We start from the raw sequence: 23,504 nt of genomic DNA, 5'->3' as shown, positions 1-23,504 counted from the left end.
CCCCCAGTTGTACCTTTAATCTTTAGATTCCAAGCATGGCAGAACATAGCACAGGTATGTGTCAGGAAGGGCCTTCCACCCATATATCTCTACCATACCCTACTTACTCTGGGGGACCCATTTACTTGTTGTTTTTGCCAATTATATATTTTCCCCTTATTGAACTAATTACCTCATTAGCCTGACCATTGCCACCAAGCATCAATAATTCCCATCATTACAAGTTAATTGATTCCAGATAAGCCCATGATATTCTTTGTTATACAATCACATAAGTGACCAGGGTGCTTCAGCTAGCACTCTGTCATGCAACATAGGATAAACCATATATCTAGGAGGCCACCTCTTTTTAAACCACCAGTAGTGTGAGGACAAACAGAAAGAGCAATGTCTTAAGCAGCAGCTAGAGAACTCCCTCACCAAGAAGTTCCTCCGATTATTAAGCTCCCTGCTATAACACATCCTGATTCCCTCTGGTAACTAGATGACCAGGAACTCTATAACCACCCCTCTTATTTTATAATAAAAGATTAAAACTTAATTTATAAAGCAATGTATATATATATACACACACAAAACACAATTCAGAGTAGACTTCAAATTCCTTAAAACTATTCACACGGCATTTAAATAGTTCTGTACAGTATTCTAAAGATCAGGTCTTTGAGGGTGCTGATCAGACTTTCAGACTGTGTTCTCTCTTCTGTTGAGTTTGTGTATGGGGCTCACTGCCTGACACAGTACCTGAAGGTCCCAGATCCTCTCTTTGTTGTGTTGGGAAGTACTGAAGATGAGCCCAACTCCTCTGGAGAAGTCACGGGCAAACTTTCTGAGCTGTTTTGCCCAAGTCCAGCAGCACAATTTATTTATTTACAGTAGAGTCAAATCTGCCTCTCTAGCCATAAAGGGTCACCCTGCCTGCAGAACTAGTGTAGTTTCATTGCACAGGAGAGTGGGCAGGATTTGGGGAATCACATGGAGATTTTGCATCCTCTGCATGCAAGTGTTCAGGAGTCACTTGAGAGAGTGGGGTGTTTGGGCAGTGTATGGGTGGGGCTGAAGGAACCACTGCTACACAGATTTTTCCAGCCTTCCTCCTCTTTCATATAGGGTATGTGTTAGGGCCATGAGTTGTACCTGCAGCCTCAGGGTAGTGACACTGGAGTGGCTCAGCCACTGTTGATAACAGAGGATGTCATCTTTTCCCCATTCACATCTTTCAACTGCCTAGCCCAATTACCTGGACTGAGTACCAGAGAGTGAATTTACCCTGCAATGGTTAATGCACTCCCATCAAAGTCAACAGCAAATCTTGCTTTGACTTCAACAGAAACAGAAGCAAACCAATAGGAATTATAAATCCAGATGTTTAAAAAAAGGCCTACACATAATCAAGATAACTGCCTGTAACTGAGAATGCATATAAATGAGAATTTTCATTTATTATTTACATCTATTTCTATGAAAGTTTCCAGGCAATGATTGCTGAAGTAATGCTGCAAAACAAATTCGGAGTGAAAACCATTTCTCAATTTATTTTGTCATTTAAGGTTTAGCTCTAGCACCCTGGAAAACAGGGGTATTGTCAATACAGTGAATCTGTCATAAAAAAGAGAAGGCAAATGTTTGCTAATGCAGTAAAGCACATGGTCCAGAGTTCAGCATGCTTCAGTTAGCTATTCAGAATCCTTTTCATTCCTGTCTCTATTTGCAGAAATTGATGTCATGATTTTTGTTGAGCATCCAAATCATGCTGATGAGACAATATTCAGAGAGAGAAGCAGTAAAGTACACATTTACCTTTAATCAAGGGAATGATGGAAAATGTCAAATCTAATTAGAACAACTATGTCCAGTAGTTAACACAATATGAATAGAGAGAAATATTGGTTGAGTAGAAGAGTTTTATGCAAGATTTTTTAGACAATTAATAAAGCTTGTAAGACTCCATATAAATAGGGGTCCATCAAGAGAGGTGATCTATACTGTAAATAGCTTGAGCCTTAATTTGGCAAGGTACCTAAACACTTGTGTAGTCCCACTTATGCCAATGGGAGTACTAATATACTTAAAGTTAGGCACAGAGGGACAGGATTTTAAAGGTATTTAGGCTGGGAGTTAGCTGCCTAACTACCTTTAAAAATGGGACCTGGACTTAAATATCTTGCTGAATTGGGACCTTATAGCTGTTCTGCATTTAAAGGGTTACATTAACTGAACCCCTTTCCTAAGTAGGATTGTGAGAGTCTGTATCCTTATGTTCACCCCTTTTACAAGATTATGATAAATTTTGTACAAAAAATGCCTTGTGAGGTATAATTTGGAAACTCATAATTTGATTATCATAATTGTCCTGGCAAAATGTCTGTTGCAACATTGTATGTAATGTTAAAAGATTCTACTGTATGACATTATTGAGACATATTCCTAGTCTGTAAAAATAGCCACAAACCACTTCCTCAGAAACAAAAGGCAAAACGATGCCTCAGCCTGGTGTGAACAAGATCAATGGAGTATCACCTGGCCAAGTGGCCATTCTTCGGCATGAAAAAGGGTGTGAGTGAGAAATTTACATCTTGGCAAAGATATAGCTGGAGGTTCCTGTCTCCTGAACTTCCTGAACTTCCTGAACAGACTTTCTGTCTCCTGAACCTCAGCTGGAGATCATTTTCAAAGAAAAAGAGAACTATATGCAAGGGGAACAGATGCCTCAACATATTCCTTTCTTTCTCTCTGCCCATGGCATCGACAATACCTGAAGGACAAGGAAAGTAACACTGAACTGGTGGAGGAGTCCTGGCTGAAAGGAATCCAGGCAGTAAGACTGCCAAAGCATATGGTGAGATAGATCTATGCTTTGATTCATTTAGCGTGTTAAGTTAGATATTAGTTGTGTTTTACTTTTTATTTTCTTGTAACCAATTCTGACTTTTATGCCTCATTACTTGTAATCACTTCAAATCTATCTTTTTGTAGTTAATAAACTTGTTTTATTGGTTTATCTAAATTGCTGTGCTTGGATTAAAGGGTTTGGGAAACTCTATTTGAAATAACAAGACTTGTCCATATCATATTCTATTTATAAAATGACAGACTTTTTATGAGCTTGTATTATCCAGAAGGAGAGCGCTGGGCAGTACAAGATGCACATTTCTGAGGGCCAGTCTGGAACTTGGAATTTGCTGGTGTCATTCTGGAGTGTAATTAAAGAATGGCTGGCCATAGCACTCCAAGTATAGCTGGGAGTAATTTACATGCTGGAGGCTGTGAATGAGCAGACCAGAAGTGCATACTCTCACAGCAAAGTTGTGTAAAAGGCGCCTCAAGTTGGATAATTGAGGGGACACAGCTGTTCAGCAGTCCATATTATACCTTGAGTAATGTCACAAAAATGTTGTTTTTAAGGATAGTTTAAATAGTATAATTCCCAAGCATCCCCTACCAAGAGCACAGATAAAATTGGAGGGTGAAATCCTGGCCCCACTGAAGTCAATGGGAGTCATCCAGGAGTGCCTTAGCTCCCAGAGTTCCTTACCTTTAAATAACTAAACAAAATCAATAAAGTCTCTTGAAAGAAAAATAACCAGAGAGAAAGTAAATTAAAGATATGTTTTAATAGACCATCTAGTTTGCATCAGCAGCAAACCTTTTAGAGTGTAGTCCAATCAGGTGTATTTTGATTCAAGTCTGGGAATGTTTTCTCTGCACCATTAATGACTAAACACACTTAGGCATTTCCTCAATGTCAAGAAAGAAGCATTTCATTGTAAAAGATCCTTGGTCATTGGGAATAATTATATTGCAATTCACTAATCTTTGGGGCTAATAGATTGAAATTGAAGTGTGATACAGTTTCAGTTTGTGACTGAATATAAAGAACACTCCTCTAAGTTATGAGGACTAAAGAGACCAGATGTCTTGGCTTTTCCAAGGCAGCCCTGTTTTTTTAATGAACGAATTCAGTGTTTTGTCAATTTTTACTGCAATGCTCAAATGGCTTTTTTTTAAATTTGCTGCTACTAAGCAACCTCCACTCCTAAATACCATCTGCTGAGATATGTTGAATGTCTTTTCCATTTCTCTTTATTTAAGATATATTTATCAAAAGGGAAACCAATCACTAAGCCATCATGTGTGTGTGTGTATGTGTGTATGTGTGTGTGAGAGTGAGAGTGAGAGAGAGAGAGAGAGAGATTCCTGTGGTATGTTTACTGTAACTGTTGCTGGCAAAAGCCTGTATGGCCAACTTCAGCCTTGACTAGAGCTGTCTGAAGAATACAAAGATTGATATTGAATAATTCATTTGACAATTGATAAACTGAATAATTTGACAAATAACATTTGACCATCTATTGAGCTTCACTCAAGAATGAAAGATCTAGAAATAATGACAAAAAAAACCCCCAAAACAAAACAAACCATAACCAACAAACAAACAACTCCCCCAACCCCTGAAGACCAATGTTCCCTCTAATTTTTTCTATCCATGTGCAGAATGAATTTTGTTATGTGCGGCACCAATATTAAGGTAATGTGCAGATGTGCACTACCAGCAGAAACAAAAAACACTGGGGGCGGGGGAGAGGCATCTCTCCCCGCTGCAGCCCCGGGACTGGGAGAGAGGCATCTCTCCCTGTTGAAGCCCTGCATACCCCAATGTCCCCTCCCTCCACCCCACCTCTCCCACCCACCCCATATTCCTTCACCTCTCCCTACACATCTCTCCTTTCCAGGCCCACCTGTGGCGCAACCCTTGATGGGCTCTTGTATGGCCACATAGGTGCCGACAACCCTAGCTAGTACATTGGAAAGTACTAATCACTCTCTCTACCTATGACATTTGAAAATATATTTGCTGACAGTGACTAATGAGTACAAGCTCCAAAGAAACTTCAAAAGAGGGGACGACTAACTAGCCTTCCTCTCCAAAGCACACATTTTCATTCATTCCACCTCAAGAGAAATTCCAATGTGATCTTTTCCCCCCATGAATCACCAAACTCCTTAAAAATCCCTTTACTATGTTATTACTTGCAAACAGACTTCATGACATCTCATTTACCTACAAAATCAAGTTTAACATATATTTTTTTAAAAAATTGAGCAGTCCAGGACCAAGTTATAACATCACATTTGGCCATTTGGCCCAGCTAGAAGAGTTGAGCTAGGTTATTATTTGTTTTACAAATTGTAAAGTCATCAAAAGGCAGTTTGGGGGGCACCAAAACTATTTTCAAATTCAGACTGAATTTGGCAAATAGTTGCAGTAGAAAAAACCCTGCATACAAGTTTTGGAAATGTCAAAACAAAGAGTTTTGAAAGTGGTGTTCTGACTCAACATTTTCTTTTGAAATGTCATTTCAATTCAACATGAATTAATTCCTCTCCCCATTTCCCTACACGTTTTGATAAGAAAAAAATAATAATTCAGCTTTGGTTCTAAATGAGCCAGTATTTTTCTTCTGCTCAGCCACTGAACCAAAAAGTCAATTTGCTCAGCTCTACTGAAGACTCATGTATGATGCTTAGCACCGTGGTGCAGTGAATACGGGATAAGACTATCTGTACTACTAACTCACTCTGTGGCCTCTGGCACATCCTTTTGGTCAAAATTGTCATGCTTTGTTTCTAAAGTCAGGTACTTAAATAGGTATTTAGGCAACTGGTTAAAAAGGGGCCTGATTTATTGAGCACATACACTGAATTTATTGGGAATCCCAGTTACTCAGGGCCTCTGAAAAACCAACTGCTTTTTATTCAAATGCCTAAATATGGATTTAAATGCTTAACATTAGGTACCCAAATCTGAAAATTTTGGCCACAGTATTCTTCTCACAGTATTTCCAAAACAAGCCTGTTTGCATTTTCCAGTGAATTTATCTGTTCTATACTAGTAGGATAGATTTGTAGACTTTAAGGCCAGAAGGGACCATTGTGTTCATCTAGTCTGGCCCTCCTGCACATCATAGGCCACAGAACCTCACCCACCCACTCCTCTAATAGACCCATAACCTCTGGCTGAGTTACTGAAGTCCTCAAATCATGATTTAAGAACTTCAAGTTACAGAGAATCCACCATTTACTCTAGTTTAAACCAGCAAGTGACAAATGCCCCCATGCTACAGAAGAAGGCAGTTAGTTAGCTTATGTAGATCTTCTTTATTTGACTGTTATTATTTTTTTTAAATGTGCCTCTGTACCTGCCATCCTTTTTAAGTTCTAATAATGACTCAGTTAGATTCCACAGACAGGAAAAAGGTTAGTAATAATTTTATAAGTAAAATGAAATAGATTAGAAAAGGTACCATATTTGTAAATATCAGTCTAATACACAGTTTGCTGATACTTTCTGTAAGTACAAGATGTTCTTTTTAGGTTAGCTAATATTTTATGTAAGAATACAAATGACATCTGACAGTTCATTCTGAATAGTGCCATTATAATGATTAATAACAAATTAATTAATCCTAGAATGTGAAATTAAGTGGGCAATACTTCAATTAAAGTAAATAAAGTAATTTAGTAAGTAAGTTTGAGTTTCTTTTTGTTTTCCTGTTATATAACATTATTCTTGCTGATCTTTCAGTTAGAATGACTTGTTACTACTACGTTATAAAAAGAAAAGGTTACTGTTAAGAGTGCCTATTGAATTGGATTAATAACTTTTTATAATGTGCTTGTGAAATGCACAAAGGCAGTTTTATCAGTCCTTGATAAGAAGGCTACTGGTAAGTAGTTTATTTTGATTAACTACTGGTACAGATTATTGTGTACTACCCTCGGAGTCCTGTGAATGCTAACTAAGAGAGTCAAAGAAGTTCCATGCAATGAGACAAATGTATAACTAGCACTCCATCACTTACCCTTTTCATTTTAATTATTGGCAGAAAGTTTTTAAATATCTTTTGTAACACACAAACTCCTACAGTTTCAGGAAGTTGCACTTGGATTAAATGGTTTTACTTCTGGCTTTACTTTTACATTCTCATCTGGGACCAAATTCTGCTTGTGCTACTCATGCAACTTAACCTACTGGGAGTATTTAGAGGCTAGACTGAGTGTCTAGGCTCAGTGCTAGGCTAAGGGATGGTGCATAATTGCTGTGCCCCAGGAAGAAATTCACAATTCCTCCTCTCTTTCTCTGAGAGTGGGTGGGAAGTTACCGTTGACATTAAAAGGGAGCAGCTTACTTACTCCCCCCCCCCACCCCATGTGTGTGGACAGATATTCTGACCAGTGGCATGTGGGTTCTGACAATTCTCTGCCCGATTATGCCTTTTTCCCGCCCACATATTTGCAAAGGGACTATCCAGACAGCACGGGCTTGAGACCCTAAATAGAACTAGCGGAGATTGCCAGGCTTACTGTTATTTCACAGTAGATTTTCGTGGGAGAGGAGGAGAGGAAATGAGGTCTCCTGAGACAGAAAATAGCTTAGACTGCATTTGTGTTTATCCAAGTTCCAAACCAATATGAATCTTGAGAGGAGCTGGCTAGATAACTTGCAAACATATTCACCTAGAGTAAATTTACTCCTGTGCAGACAGCCAGCAAAAAGTTGATGAACTATTTAAGTTCCACATAAAACTGCAAAGTAGGGTGTAAGTAGGATTTTAGTGATGCAACGACCTTATGTGGGCTGCCTTCACACGAGTGCATTTCACCATTATTATTTACATTTAAATTACAGAAAAAGTCCTATTTGCCTAATTCCTTGGTGGAGGTAAAGGTTATTATTTGTATTAAAGTAGTGCCTAGCAACCCCCACTAAAGTTGAGGCCCTATTGTGCTAGGTACTGTACAAGCACATAGGGAGATAGTCCTTGCCCTAAAGAGTTCATGCTCTTAATGGACAAGATATGCAAAGAGTGAGAAGGAAAGCATAGACATGGGAAATGACCTGCCCAATGAGACACAGCAGGTCAGTGAGAGAATTCAGGTCTCCTGATGCCCAGTCCAGTGCTCTACTAGATACACTGCCCTTCATTAATTTCATGATATTTAAAATTAAAATATCCAGTGAACCTCCCACCTCCCCCATTATTCACCCAGGACTAGAATCAACTTAAGTTGAATCAAATTCCTCCTTCTAATTTAAACAAACGTTCACAAATAATATGTTGCTTTATTCACCACACAGTATCCTTGAGAATAGTGTGGTTTGAGGTTTGGGCCAATTCTTAACTATTCCAAATTGGCTTTCCCCTATCTAATCTTTTTCAGCAAGGGCTTTAGTTACTGTGAATGGCTTGTTCATTTCAAGAAGTGGATACAGAAAACCTCATTTATCCAACAGCACACTTAATATTCAGTTTAACTTGAAAAGTATGGATGTGAACTTCAGAATGTTTATCAAAGACCTACCCACAAATCATCAGGTTTTGTTTTAAAAGAATCAGGTTTTTTCATCTGAACTATTTCATTACCTCTAATTATAGGATGAGCTACTTAGAAAATAAAAGGCACATTGAAAAATAGCTTGAAAAGAACAAAAATAACCCTACAGTTAATTATGTTAAAAATACCAAACACTTGTCAGCATCTCATTAACATCTTAATGAAAGGAAATAACCCTCATCTGTCTTAAAGAAAAAAAATGAAAAAACCCCTAGTTGTTTAAGAGAGCCAACCTAGCTATTTATATATCACACCCTCAAAGACATGGAATATTTGCCCTAATTAAAGGCTTACTAACAGGATATCTAAGAATTGCAAAGCACTAAGAGAAACAATGAGGCTTCTGGTCTAGCAGTTATTCCGCTCATGTCCTGGAGGAAGATTAATTAGCCAGCAAGGCCTTATATTAATAGGACTCATTAGAGCGATATATCTGTAAAGGAATGGAATGAAAGCTGGACAGCTATGATTTGTGCGGTGATTTGTTACAAGTGACAAATAAATTGCTCTCAGCCTTCATTTATTTTCACAATATGGTCTCTTCTCTGTGCTGTGATGAGGTTATTTACTGGGCCTGACACACAAGAAGAATGGGCCTCAGGCCAGATCCCTCCTCCGATAAAAGAGGTTCAGTATGTCATGCTCTTGGCGATAGTGGGGCTGAAGAGTAGTGATAGGAAAGTACTTCCCCTCCAGGCTATAATACAGAGCTGACAGATTCACCACTCACAGGAGGATAAATGAGGTGATATATGCCCTGTGTTGTAGGAAATAATAATAACCCTATGAACATAACAAGAACATAAAATGTATACATTTAAATATACTGAATTCGCAATTAGTTTTTTATTTCTTCCTCCAGCTAAAGCCCATGAATTAGGAATGACATCCTTCCAATTTTTAAAATAATATTTTAAAGTTACAAAGCCACCATTTGCTAATAACAGGTTTCAGAGTAGCAGCCATGTTAGTCTGTATTCGCAAAAAGAAAAGGAGGACTTGTGGCACCTTAGAGACTAACAAATTTATATGAGCATAAGCTTTCGTGAGCTACAGCTCACTTCATCCGATGCATTCAGTGGAAAATACAGTGGGGAGATTTATATACACAGAGAACATGAAACAATGCGTGTTACCATACAAACTGTAACGAGAGTGATCAGGTAAGGTGAGCTATTACCAGCGGGGGGAAAAAACCTTTTGTAGTGATAATCAAGGTGGGCCATTTCCAGCAGTTGACAAGAATGTCTGAGGAACAGTGGGCGGCGGGGGGAGGGCGGGAATAAACATGACTAATAAACAGACTCCAACAAGAGACTGCTGAATTGGAATTAATTTGTAAACTGGATACAATTAACTGAGGCTTGAATAGAGACTGGGAGTGGATGGGTCATTACACAAAGTAAAACTATTTCCCCATGTTTATCTCCCTCCCTTTCCCTCCCCCCCCCGCCCCGCCCCGCCGTTCCTCAGATGTTCTTGTCAACTGCTGGAAATGGCCCACCTTGACTATCACTACAAAAGGTTTCCCTCTCCCACCCCCCACCCCCCGCTCTCCTGCTGTAATAGCTCACCTCATCTGATCGCTCTCATTACAGTGTGTATGGTAACACCCATTGTTTCCTGTTCTCTGTGTATATAAATCTCCCCACTGTATTTTCCACTGAATGCATCCGACGAAGTGAGCTGTAGCTCACGAAAGCTTATGCTCAAATAAATTTGTTAGTCTCTAAGGTGCCACAAGTCCTCCTTTTCCATTCGCTAATAATTGCCATCTGACTAATGAAAGGGCTCTGGAAGTTTAAAAGGGTAAGCAAAAAGAAAGTTTCCTTAAGAAAGTTTAATTCTGTTGACCCGATTCTGATTTGCATTAATTCTCCACTGAAATCAAATGAGACTTCTAATTTTCTTCTGAGTCTCTGTGTTTCAGTCAGTTCAACCTACTAATCCACCCAGTGTCAGCAATTAATTAATATGAAAGACTACAATGGAGTTAAACTCTACTTTGGTCATAGAAATTCGGTTTATTCAGAGTCCTAACTTTAATATCCTCCTGTATCCTTATTTTAAAATGAGGAAATTAGATTCCCCTCCCTCCAGGAAAGCCAGATAAAGCCTTTACTCTAATCCCCTCTCGGTCTCTTAGGCAAGTTGCCGAGTGGAACTTTAGTATTCTTTACCTTCACCAAGGAATGAGGCCAATAGGATTTTGCTTATGATATAAATATACATTTAGTATAACTTCACTTGTAGAAATGCTTCAGGATGTCTTGCCAGTTCAGACATACTCATTTTCTCTTACCTTACCACAGATGATGCATATGCCTATATTGCAGCCCTAAGTAAGACTTGTGTTGATCCTCTGTAAAAGCATGAATTTTACCCACAGTAAGTAACATACAATAGCTTCTGTGTTCACCATTATATTTTTGTGATATCTAGGTAATAATCCAAAATATCATTGTTTCCCAGGGAAAAAAAGAGCTACAATAAACATGCTGTTATATTGCTGAGACGGTATGATGCCCAACCTGCTCTGGAACTGCCTAATAAAATCTGTAAGAGGGACACATCTTATTTATGTTACAGCCTGCAGCAGTTCCTCTGACACCATGCATTACGGCTAACCAAAATGGATTACATCTATGATGTGCTGATTTCTAATAGCCTGGGAATGACATAGCTGGCTACTTCTGAAGTATGGCCTACATTTTGATAGCAAATAAAATTACTTGTGAGTGTTAAGACCTTTAACGTAAGAGCAAATAAGGACCCAGAGTCCTTAGCTATTATATATATTAGACAATAGTTGCCATTTTTAGTGGTTTACTTCAACACTAAAAGAAGATCCAGTTGAAAAGCTGTTGATTAACAATTTCCTTTGTTTCACACTAAGCTTTCACTTCTCGCAAAGTGTGCTATTTTGTTATAAATGTAGAGTATAATAAATTCATTTGATTGCAGCTTATTGAGCCTTGTAATATGGAGAGTCTAGCATAATAATAGCAAATAAATAGGAATAATCTATGAACTTCTTCACAGTATATACAATAATATTTCTAATAAGTAAAAGGAAGAAAAATGGCAAAACCAAGCTCTCAAGTTTCAACACATTATGATTAAAATAGACTGACAGATTAAATGGAAAATAGAAGATTTGCTAATACATGGAAATCCAGTTCATAGAATCATAGAATCATAGAATATCAGGGTTGGAAGGGATCTCAGGAGGTCATCTAGTCCAACCCACTGTTCAAAGCAGGACCAATCCCCAACTAAATCATCCCAGCCAGGGTTGTCAAGCCTGACCTTAAAAACTTCTAAGGAAGGAGATTCCACCACCTCCCTAGGTAACGCATTCCAGTGCTTCACCACCCTCCTAGTGAAAAAGTTTTTCCTAATATCCAACCTAAACCTCCCCCACTGCAACTTGAGACCATTACTCCTTGTTCTGTCATCGGCTACCACTGAGAACAGTCTAGATCCATCCTCTTTGGAACCCCCTTTCAGGTAGTTGAAAGCAGCTATCAAATCCCCCCTCATTCTTCTCTTCCGCAAACTAAATAATCCCAGTTCCCTCAGCCTCTCCTCATAAGTCATGTGTTCCAGTCCCCTAATCATTTTTGTTGCCCTTCGCTGGACTCTTTACAATTTTTTCACATCCTTCTTGTAGTGTGGGGCCCAAAACTGGACACAGTACTCCAGTTGAGGCCTCACCAATGTCGAATAGAGGGGAACGATCACGTCCCTCGATCTGCTGGCAATGCCCATACATATACATCCCAAAATGCCATTGGCCTTCTTGACAACAAGGGCACACTGTTGACTCATATCCAGCTTCTCGTCCACTGTAACCCCTAGGTCCTTTTCTGCAGAACTGCTGCCGAGCAATTCGGTCCCTAGTCTGTAGCGGTGCATGGGATTCTTCCATCCTAAGTGCAGGACTCTGCACTTGTCCTTGTTGAACCTCATCAGATTTCTTTTGGCCCAATCCTCTAATTTGTCTCGGACTCTGTATCCTATCCCTACCCTCCAGCGTATCTATCACTCCTCCCAGTTTAGTGTCATAAAAGTATGAGCTCTTGCAAGAGCTCTTGCACTTTGCAGAGTTTATATGATCAATATTATTGCCTTTTTCAATTTTATCATGAAGCCTTATCAAATTGCAGCCACAGGTAATGTCTAGTGCTTCTGATATTTTGTGAATGGACAATTAGCAGACTGGATAGCTATATAAAGCATTTAAGCGTAAAAATCCAATCCTACTTTTCCAAGGTTCATTTATTTCTTGACTCTAATTTAATGAAAATGTACTTTTAGTGATATTTAAAAAAAAACTGTTGATGACAAAATAGCAAGAACTTGACACCATAAAATGTTGAGGCCCTGGTATCTGGCCAGTGTTATAAGCCTGAATCCTACAAGCCATCTGGCTATGGACTGTTTTTGGAATACTGCCCTATTTTTCATGTGCTTTGTTCGCGTTGACATTTACCTCAACTATTGACTATCAAAACAAAATAACCCACAGCCATGTGTATGGAGGAACACTGCGATACGCAAGAACTTCTAATTTTTTCTGTGTCTGGCCCATAATATAAATAAGTCAGGAAATAGCCAGAGTATTATGGTGGTATGATCTCAGCTATGAATCCACAAAACTGCTGTGACATTTTGAAGGGATAGGCCATCCAACAGATTAAGTCTGTAAGGTGATGAGTCACTCCTGAGCTAGGCTTCAGCCAATTCACACACCAGGAACTAGTCTGGTGACTCTCAGAAAAGGTATATGAGCCTCACAGGAGACATAGCAGCTCAGTCTGCTCAATGTCACTCCAGGGCTTGGAACTCTCCTTTGCCTGATAGAGGCAATGGACTCCCCAAGCCTTAGCCTGCTCCAACCCTGTTCCTGCACCAACTCTGTTCCTAGTCCTGCTCCAGTCTTGTTCTCACTCCAGCCTGGCTCCAACCCTGCTCTGGAGTCCTGATTCTGGCTCTGGCCCCCTGGCTCTGACCAGGAGGCCAGACTGCCACAGCTCTGACCACTAGGCTTGACCATCATGGTTTCTGACAGTGTCTGTATCGTGAGATTTTCTTTCATAAGAGAGATTTTGGAGGGTTATATTAAAACTGATGCATTTAAAAAGTACTGACACCAACTATAGATGTATACCGGCTTTCAATAAAAAACAGTTAACACACTTTGGTATCTGAGATACCATAATTACTCCATACCATAATTATTATAAAAGACAAAATAACTGAGGCATGTCTGGTATCAGAGTGTGTTAACTGTTATCTTTCTAATAGTGACCTCTGTAGGATTAGAGACCATTTTTCTTCATGCAAAAAAAGGTCTAAAAATAAACTATATACACATCATGCTTTTCCATTAGTCTTTGGTAATTAGCACTTATTTTGTCTGTGCATCTTTACAAAGCATTTTTGCAGCATTTACCACCACCTACTGAGACAATCATAGCTACCATTTAGACAAACAATAAACTAAGGTTTTATTGCTTTAATTTTCCAAACAAATTATAACATGGTAAATTACAGCAGATGGAAATAATTTCTGAAAGACAAAGAGGAAGGCAGACTATATATTTTGATGAAAGGAGCTATCTGGAATTCCAAATGAAAGGCTTATATTTTGCTGTGTTCCAACGTATGTTTTAATTGCATGCATGGGGGCCATGGATCAGCATTCACATCTTACCCCCCATCAGTACCCTGCCCAAGCTGGGGAAGCTAATAATCCAACCAACGGACCAAATTTAGTGATGAATCCTGGTCACGTGTCACCTGAAGCATGTTGCACATATGCTAAGAAGATTGCATGCATATACCCATTTTCAAACTTTTAAAGGGTACAATATACAGAAATACTGTAGCCATAAGATGCACCAATTACACTGATTAATATGATGTATGTACAATGCCAATCACATCCGTTTATAGACTCCAGCAGTAGGATCCTTGCCTCTCAAAACATTCACTGTATACTGAATTTTACAGCTCTATCTATATTTGTTCTCATGCATATGGCAGGAGTGCAATACATTTTGATGTGCAATTGGTAGGATATTTTCTGAGTAAATACATAAATTGGCAGACTATCTTAATGGAAAACCTGCTATTTTAATTAGTAGGGGAGGGTGTGAAATTTTAAAGATTTTTACTTTAAACTCTTGAATTACTGATGAATGGCTTCACTATGAAATGCATTTATTGTTCTTATGTCAGGTCTCCTTCAACAACAATGTTGTTGAATTTTGGAAAATAAAGGCAAAAGCCCATGTCATGTTAGTACAATTGCCTTGGTGGATCCAAATCTGGAAGGTGGCTTGAAAAGGCAGATAGCACTACACCCTGTATATTTTTCTGGGTGCAGTTGTGAGGGATTTCAGTACTTCAGAAGCAGCAGTGATACTAAGATCACATATCCTTTTCTCATAGTCATGTTGTTTTATAACTCTTTTCCTGCAAAGGCTGAAAAGTTACTTTAGGTATAGAAAGGGACTGGTGTAACTGAGGGTAGATTCCTCTACTTGGTTACAGCTCATAGGAAACCATTGCCACTGTCCTGTGTTGTTGGGGTAGGAATTTAATTTTACTGCTGTTGTAACGCATACCCAGTTCCCAAAAATCTGATATTGCCACGCTGCTCCTGGATCATGGCCAGTCCCCAGACTCTGTTTTCCCCGTAGATCTGAGGATTACACTGTCACATTGTAGTCTGATTTTAGAGTTGCCCCTATCCCCAAATTAACGTTTAATTGCCTATTAGGTGGTCATCACCCTGCCCCCCAGCAAGGCCTTCTGTAGACACCCCGCCTTCGCTATGATGGCTTCACCCTTCACATTGTCCATAAGGAGACGTTGGACCCTGAATGCACCAGTCCATGGATCACTCAGTCATCCTCCTTTTCTTTATAATGCTTGGACACCCTTGACATGACCCACAAAATTCAGGTCCCCTAAACTCTCCAGAGTTATGTGGTGGTCAGTTCTGGTGGCTTGGATTGACCCACATTAGAGAGTGGGATTAGTCATGAATTTTACATCTGTATTTGGGATAAACATTAGTAGTAACAACAATCTGATACATGACAATCATATTGGTGTTTACTGGAATAAAACAGTGCTAGGGCCAGGTGCTCAGGTGGTGTAACTTGGTGTGGCCAATAGAAGTTTCTGAATCTATTTCAGTTTACACCATCTGAGGAGCTAGCCCCTCATATTTAAATAGAATTGATATTTAGACCATACTATTTCTATTGGACACTTTAACACAAATTTTTCCTCCAGTAATTTTTTGTGTGCATTATTTAAGTTTCCAGGGAATATACATCAAAAAGTATGCACATATATTAGACTTTCCTAAATAATTAAATTAGTTACCATTACTATTTAGCTGAAAACACATGAGTACAAAGGGGGAAAATGTGGATTTCCTCCATGTGCATGTGGTTAATCAAGAGTTCTTTCTAATTGAATAAATACTTAATCAATGACAAATTACACCCTGTATGATCTTAATTATAGTGGCTACTCCATCTAATTGAGTGCCTAGATTCAATAGTCTTGAATTAATCAACCTACAGACACAGTATATACTGTATGAACAGGTTTCTTACAATTATTGTCTCTTTCAAAAAATAAGTCAGCCATCACCGCACATTGCTCAAGTGCGTTCAGAAAAACAAAAAGCTTCTGAAGGGTGGCATGACATCTTCCAGATTTGATATCATACTTGAAATAAAAGGAGTCCTCCTTCTCTTTTTGCGAATACAGACTAACACGGCTGTTACTCTGATACTTGAAATACTGTACCGTGAAATAGTCTGCTAGCTCTGGAGTGCCCCAGTTTGTGAGAATTTCTAAATGAATCCTAACAAGATCCAGAGAACTTCATGACTATACCAATCATTACTATGTGTCACCCTGCACATGACCTGAGTATAAGGGGCTGGAAATCTTTAACTGTAGCCTTTACCAAAGTTCACTTCTCTGAGTGATGATGCACTAATAGTTTTCATTCCGCGGCTTATGGCCTTTAGGACAAATGGAAAGGCAGCAACTCAGCTCATTGCCTGCTGCTGCTGTTGAGTTCCTCGTGGAACACGATTAGTAAACTGCTTCCTTGACAAAAGGAGTTAGAAAGCGAGAGAGGCCATGAAACAATGTGCTTCAGAATAAGTGTGTGAGTCAGTGAGAACTGCACCCATTTTACACAGTGAAATTGGTATCCTATTGTGCAAAAGTATCATCAATTACGTTCTATTTTTGTAGAACAGTTCCCTCTAGTGGTAAGAATATTGCTTTACTTGTTGCGTAATTCAAATGCCATGTATAATAAACTAAGTAACAAAGAAGACTTCTTCCTTCTACATGCAGATGCCCTGTAAACTGATTCATGTCACAAATTGTAAGATTGGTGAAAATGAAAACTTATTTGCCATTTATTTGTTACAAGGCACTCTTTAATAGAAATAAGAGTATCCACACGAGAGGTTTACACTGATTATACTAAATGAGTTAGTACAACTTTCACATGTAGACCAGACCTCAGAGTTATCTGGCTTATATAAAGAGCACAGCACAAGACACTTTGTGGGCTGATTCTCATTTAAACTCAGGCTCTTTTACACCGCTCTGGCAGGGTCAAAGGGCATTAAATGTAACTTACACCTATTTTATGTTCAGAACAGTATAAAGGGGCTTTAAGCATAAATGAGAATCATGTCCTATGTTTGTTCATGGAGACAGCAGAGCTGAGAATTGTGAAATGAGAAAAGTTTAATGAAGACAAGAAACACAATTAAAATGAAAACAGGAACAAAGGGGAAGGAGGAAGGAAAAGCATCAAAGTAACTAGTTTCTCTCAAACCATGAGAGCCAAAAGCAGATTATAAATTAATGTTAAATACAGCGTTTAGATGCCATAAAGCACTTTTTATGCAAACTGCCCCTTGTTCTCCTTTGGCAGCACTTCACTCATAGATTGCTTTGGATGCCTTCAAGATTTGTCTAAGAAGGTATAAAGTTGCCTGATCTGTGCCTTGATTTTTTAAGCATTAGAGGATGCACACTGGGCATCTCTTGGGTAATCAAGCACATCACCCTGTAGTTAAAGTAGGAGAACCAGGAAGTGAAGATGAGTGGCTCCATCATGCTGAAGGTGAAGAGGCAAAACATTTTAGTTGGGATCATTTGCCTACCTTATTTTATTATTCACTCCTTTCTTCTTTGTCTTTTTTTTTTTAAAGAGGATTTTTCTCTCTTCTAAGAGGAATGACAAAAAACAAACAAAAGCTTTGTGCACAGAAAGCATTGCACACAAGAAGAAAGTGCAAGAGACACTCACACATGCATTGGGAGATTCAGTGCTGTAGCCATTTAAGCCTATGGGAATTTTACTATTGACTTGAATGGAAGCAGAAGGGCATCTCTAGTTAGCAAGATTTGAATGTGCTGAGGCAAGAGCAGGCTATTTACCTGCATGGCCATTTCTGGGAAGTGGATTGTGAGGCACACACTCTCACTCTAGAAGAGAGGAAATTAATGAGCTCTTATGGGCTCAGACAGCACTAACCAGACACACCTGTAAGTTTTGCTCTGTCTGGAGGGAAGAAGCTTAAAAAGGAAAAGCCCACTTCCTGTGTCCGTGTCCCGTCCCCACCAAAGGAAGCGGTGGTGATTAGGGGGAGACTGTTTTGCCTTGGCAATATCTGGCTTCAGCAAAGAGGAAAACAGTTGCAGGCCCTGCCACGCCTGAGACTATAGGGGCCAAGTATAAAGTGGGGGGTTACCAAGAGAAGGGACTGAAGTTAGGTCCTAATTCTCATCAAGGATACAAGAGCCAGAACCCCAAAGGGATGGTCAAAAGATTTCCTGAGAGACTGACCACCTTTGTCTTTTTATTTTACTCTGATTCTCTCTCACCCAAATGAGGGTGAGAGAAAAGAACCATTTGTTTTGTTGGAAGAATCCTTTGTATACCACAGGTAGGAGAAGGACTTTGTGAGCAGCCCAAATTGTGCCCTGGTGTAAAGTTAAGGGGCCCCCTTACCCACCACGTGGGCACTAAATGAGTATCTAGGAGTGGTCATTGTAGCCTGTATTTGTCTTACACTTCTACAGAATGAAAAAAGATAGACGACAACAAACATATACAATAAATCTAAAACTGGATTTTCAGCTCCCTCTTGTAAGTGGATTCCAGCAATAACATTGTGAGGACTCAGTATTATATTTTTCAAGGGACCAGGTCAAGAGAGGAACTGAGTCACATCAGGGAGTAAAATGTTATCTGGATCAGAGCCATCAACTCAGAAAGAATGTTCATGGAAATATTGGGGAGTGCCATATCTATGTGGAGGGGGATGTTGTGAGGCCTTTAAAGAATGATGCACTGGTGTTTATGTTAACAGAATTATATTACATTTATGACCTAATATACTCCTAAACTTAGTCCTGGTGTCCTGAAACCTGTAAGCACAAGGCTAAATTATACCATTGGGAAGCTTTAATTGTAGCACTTGTCTAACAGACCTACAGCTCCACGTGGTCCAGTAGGTGTTACTAGTACGAATACAGGAAAAGGAAGGAAATGTCAGAGGCAACTGGAGTGGGTGTCAGCAGAGATGATGGGGGTGGGAGACAAGAAGGGAAGGGATCTGGTATGAGGGAGGGGATTTCAGATAATTAGGCTCTTCAAAATATCTCTCCTGGGTGTCAGCAAAGTTAGTGAGGCCATTACTAGCGAGTTTCAGATTGAACTGGGGTTGTTGAAGAGCTCTAAGGAACAAGAAGAATCTTGGCCCAGGAAAACACCTGAAGCAGCCAGTAACACTCTTTGAAATTCTAGGGGGAAGTGGGAAGCTGATATGTATATAGATAAATGACTAAAATCTGTTTTAATTAAATCCTTCCAGCTCTGGCAGTTAGGGTTGTCACATTTGAGGTACAAACCCCCCAGGACGATAGTGAGGCCATAAAACTGGACAGTTGGTATAAAACTGACACCCTTACAGATTTCTTGGGGCAGCTACCTCCAAAAATGGGATAACTCTGGGAAAACCTGGTCAGGTGGCAACTCTACTGGCAGTGGTGGCAGCCAGAACTTCATTCCACTGTTCACTTAATTGTACTGGCAGCTGCACATGAGGCTACCACTTAGCTTATTACAAACAGATTTTACCTCAGCTTCTGAAACCACCGCGTTGTTTAACTCACTTTGAGATGTCCCAAGCTGAGGTGTACTCTGGGTTCCAGGTTCCAGAGAAGCCCTAGAATTCAGTGAAATATAGATGGTTTCCTCTGTACTAGAGCACAGATGGAATAGGAGGTCACATATAAAAGGGACAGGAAATGGCCACCAAGCCTCTGCCAGGCCAGGACTTATGGCCAGAAGGTGAGTGTGTTGTTATCCAGCCTCTCCACGAAGACATGAGCCAAAGCAGTGCTGGGGATTCTCCCAGCCATTTTTGGAAGAATTTGTAAGAAGATAGGGAGAGACTGGTGCTATGTTCAACAGGGAGTCATGGGAGTGTGGCTAAAGCAGAGTCACCATAGCTTAGTTTACAATAACATCTGCTGTTTTGTGTGTTTACCTGGATTGAACAGAGCATCTGAACCTCTTGAGGTTCCCCCTTCATTAGTGAGTTGTTTTGTTTTTCAATCATTAGTTTGATTTGCAGTGGAATACTTGAACACACCCAAGAGGATAGAGCTGGGTATTTCAATTCACTTTCCTCCACTAGACTTTGAGAATAGCAGACATGTTAGAGAGTGGGGGTCAGGTACAGAAAGCCTGGCACAGAGAGGTATAAATTACACCATCCTGTCCCAGCTAAACCTATCACACAAGATGGGATTGATCCCAGCAAGGGGCAGATGTTATCTAAACTGCCCTTGAGTTTACCTTCTGCCAAGAGATGTCTTAGTCCCATCAGAGCACTGTAGGAGCTTCTTCAGAAGGAGCCTGTGATGGGGTGGGACTCACCACTCTGTCACCTCCTAACGGCTATCACAGGAATTAGCTCTACTCGCCAGGGCACCCTCCTCTGGTGGTGCCTCGCTGCCATCACTTTCATTCCAAGACCCACACCACTCCCACGATGGCAGAGTCCTCTTCAATGACACTGTGCTTTGACTGTGACACACTCTGTGTTCCCCCATTCTTGGGGACCTTCACTCTCCATCCATCAACTACCTCAGTGGCAATTAGTCCTTTGGGGCTTCCCATGTGGCTCCAGCACCCTTTTCTGCCCTTACCTCAGGGCTTCAGCCTGTAGGCCCTCGCAGCCTGCCAGGAGCTCCCTCTAGCTCCCACGGTCCCTGCTTGCAGCACTGAATAATCCCAGGTGCTGGGGCTCCTTCCTCCTGCTAGGAGCCTGGTCTTCTCCCCCTCAAGCTCCAGTCAGCTACTGCCCTCCACTCTGCCCTGCAGCCCTTCTTATATGAGCCTGCCGGGCCATATTTGGCTGCTCCTCTCAGCCCATTTCTAATTGGCTGCTGTAATGATGCTGGTTCTGGTGGGACCCAACTGAGAGTGCCAATTCAGGACAAATTGCTTCAAGCAGGGCAGTTACAGCCCAAGGCTGGGGTTTCTATGCACACCAAGGCAAACCAAACCAGCCAGACGGAGAAGACTTTGATTTTATCCCACTGGCTAACCACAAGTCATACAAGCAATTCCCTTAGACACTCCAGTTTCCCAGTATCACCACCAGTGCCACTCGTTATGGGGACAGATGGTTATGAAAACCAATACCCCAGTAAAAGAAAAAGGGTTCTCTTGATCCCAAAGAACCAAGCCCCAGACCCAGGTCAATATACAAATCAGATCTTACCCACAAATCACGCTGTTGCCAATTCTTTAGAATCTAAAATCTAAAGGTTTATTCATAAAAGGAAAAAGATATAGATGAGAGCAAGAATTGGTTAAATGGAATCAATTACATACAATAATTCCAAAGTTCTTGGTTCAGGCTTGCAGCAGTGATAGAATAAACTGCAGGTTCAAATCAAGTCTCTGGAGTACATCCACAGCTGGGATGGGTCTTTCAGTTCTTGGTTCAAAGCTTCAGTGTAGCAAAGTCCCTCCAGAGGTAAGAAGCAGGATTGAAGACAAGATGGAGGAGCTGCAGCAGCTTTTTGTATTGTCTTGCCATGTGGTCTTTCTTTCTTTGTTCCAAAGACAAGCTGTCCATCACATGGCCTGGAAAAACCTCAGAGTTCTGTCCACACGCATGTCCCTGCATACCTTACTGAGTCACAAGGCGTGTCTGCCTTCTCTCAGTGGGTCAGTTGTATAGGTGATGGTCCTTAATGGGCCATCAAGCAGGCTAGGCAGAGCTGACACCAACTTGTCTGTGGTGTCACCCAGAAGCATAGCATAAGTTTGAAATACAGACAGTATAGAGCCAATATTCATAACTTCAACTATAAAAATGATACACATATACAGATAGCATAATCATAATCAGCAAACCATAACCTTGTCTTAGTTACCTCATTTGACCCCCTTTATATAGGATTTGGTGCCACTACAGGACCTTGGTTGCAACAATTATCTGTACGGTCCCAGTTCAAGTCAATAACGTCACAGCTGCCTAGGGCTGTTTTTAACCCATCACAGAGGCTTCACCAGGGGCACTGAATCAGTGCACTCCCAGTCACCCCGGCACCCTTTCCAACCATAGTGCTCACTTTTAGCTTGCAATGGCCCTTAATTAACCCCCTCCCCCACCAGAACAAACGAGGTTGAGGTGCTTTAGCACTGCAGCATCCTCATCCCTTGGTGGTTTGTTGGTGATGAGGGGCCTCCATCAGTGTTTGTGCTAGCAGAAGACCTGGATGAATCCAGCCCAGTCTGCATAGGGGTGAAAATGCAAACCATAAAACTTACTGGATGCACCTGTGCGTAAAGCAAATAGAGAAGCAAAAGACAGCATGTAACCTTGACCAGTGAACCTTAGCATGTAGAGCCTGAGCTGAATTGCTTATGACACTTGAATTGTCAAAGTGCCTGATTGTGTGTGGCATAAGCAAGAGGACGACGAATAAGCTTCCTGATCTGTGTCCAAATCCATGGCAAGGTGGTTATGGAAATGTTTAAAACTCAGCTAGCTGAGAATATCGTAATGAAGAGCCTAGCAATGTTGTTGCTAGTATTCTCTGGGCAGAAGCTGATGTGAACTGACAAGCACTGTGTTTCCCTGCAAGGGATGAAGTCTGCAGTAATGTCAATCAGCTTAAGTAAGCCCTCCTCCATATATTTGCATCACTGCTAGGTATTACTGAAGACAAAAGTATACACTGAGACAAAAAGTGAAGTGAAGTGTTCGTTCATGGTATTTATCATTAATATATGGATACAAAAATATGCTAATGAAATATTAAAGCTGAGACATCTAAAATCAGGAGATTCAGAGAGAGACCAACGACAGCATTAATTCAATCCCCTTGTGGAGCTGAATGACTTATAGATTTTTGGGAGCTGGAAAAGAGCTCTGGGGTTACCTGAGCTTTCCCATCCACAAATGCAAGCAGTTATGATGACAGGGTGTTTCATGACATGATCACATAATTCTGGGGAATGTGATATACTGTGGTCACTTTATACATATGAAATAACTATGGAGGTATAGAAGAACGTTAGACATTAATTAACTGGGGTAAATTAACCGAGATAAAGGTATATAGCAGAAGAGGGTCCAAGAAACGGAGTAATAGCAGACATACCACTACTGCAATAGTCTACAGTAACGGCCAAACACATTACAGACTAAATCCTGCCATTACTCAGGCAAAACTGCTAAGAAGCAATTCACTTGAATGAGAGACAATCCAAAGCTTCCAGCATCACAAGACTGAGAGGAACACAGAGGGGCTGTGCAAGAGGTGCCTCATGCCCACCTTATTTGGAACAGGTGGAGAGAGTTGAGAACCAGCTTGGGTTGAGCCAGAGGAGTGCTTGTATGATCTTGTGACTATGTTGATCCAGCAGTGCAAAACTCTTGCATAGATGACATAGCTGAAGACAATGGCTAGAACAGTATCCAGGGAGAAGCCAAGATACAGCCGGCCTATAGATT

The sequence above is a fragment of the Natator depressus genome, chromosome 1, assembly GCF_965152275.1.
Source record: "Natator depressus isolate rNatDep1 chromosome 1, rNatDep2.hap1, whole genome shotgun sequence".
NCBI classification, from domain to species: domain Eukaryota; kingdom Metazoa; phylum Chordata; order Testudines; family Cheloniidae; genus Natator; species Natator depressus.
Note: the sequence above shows the minus strand (reverse complement) of the source record.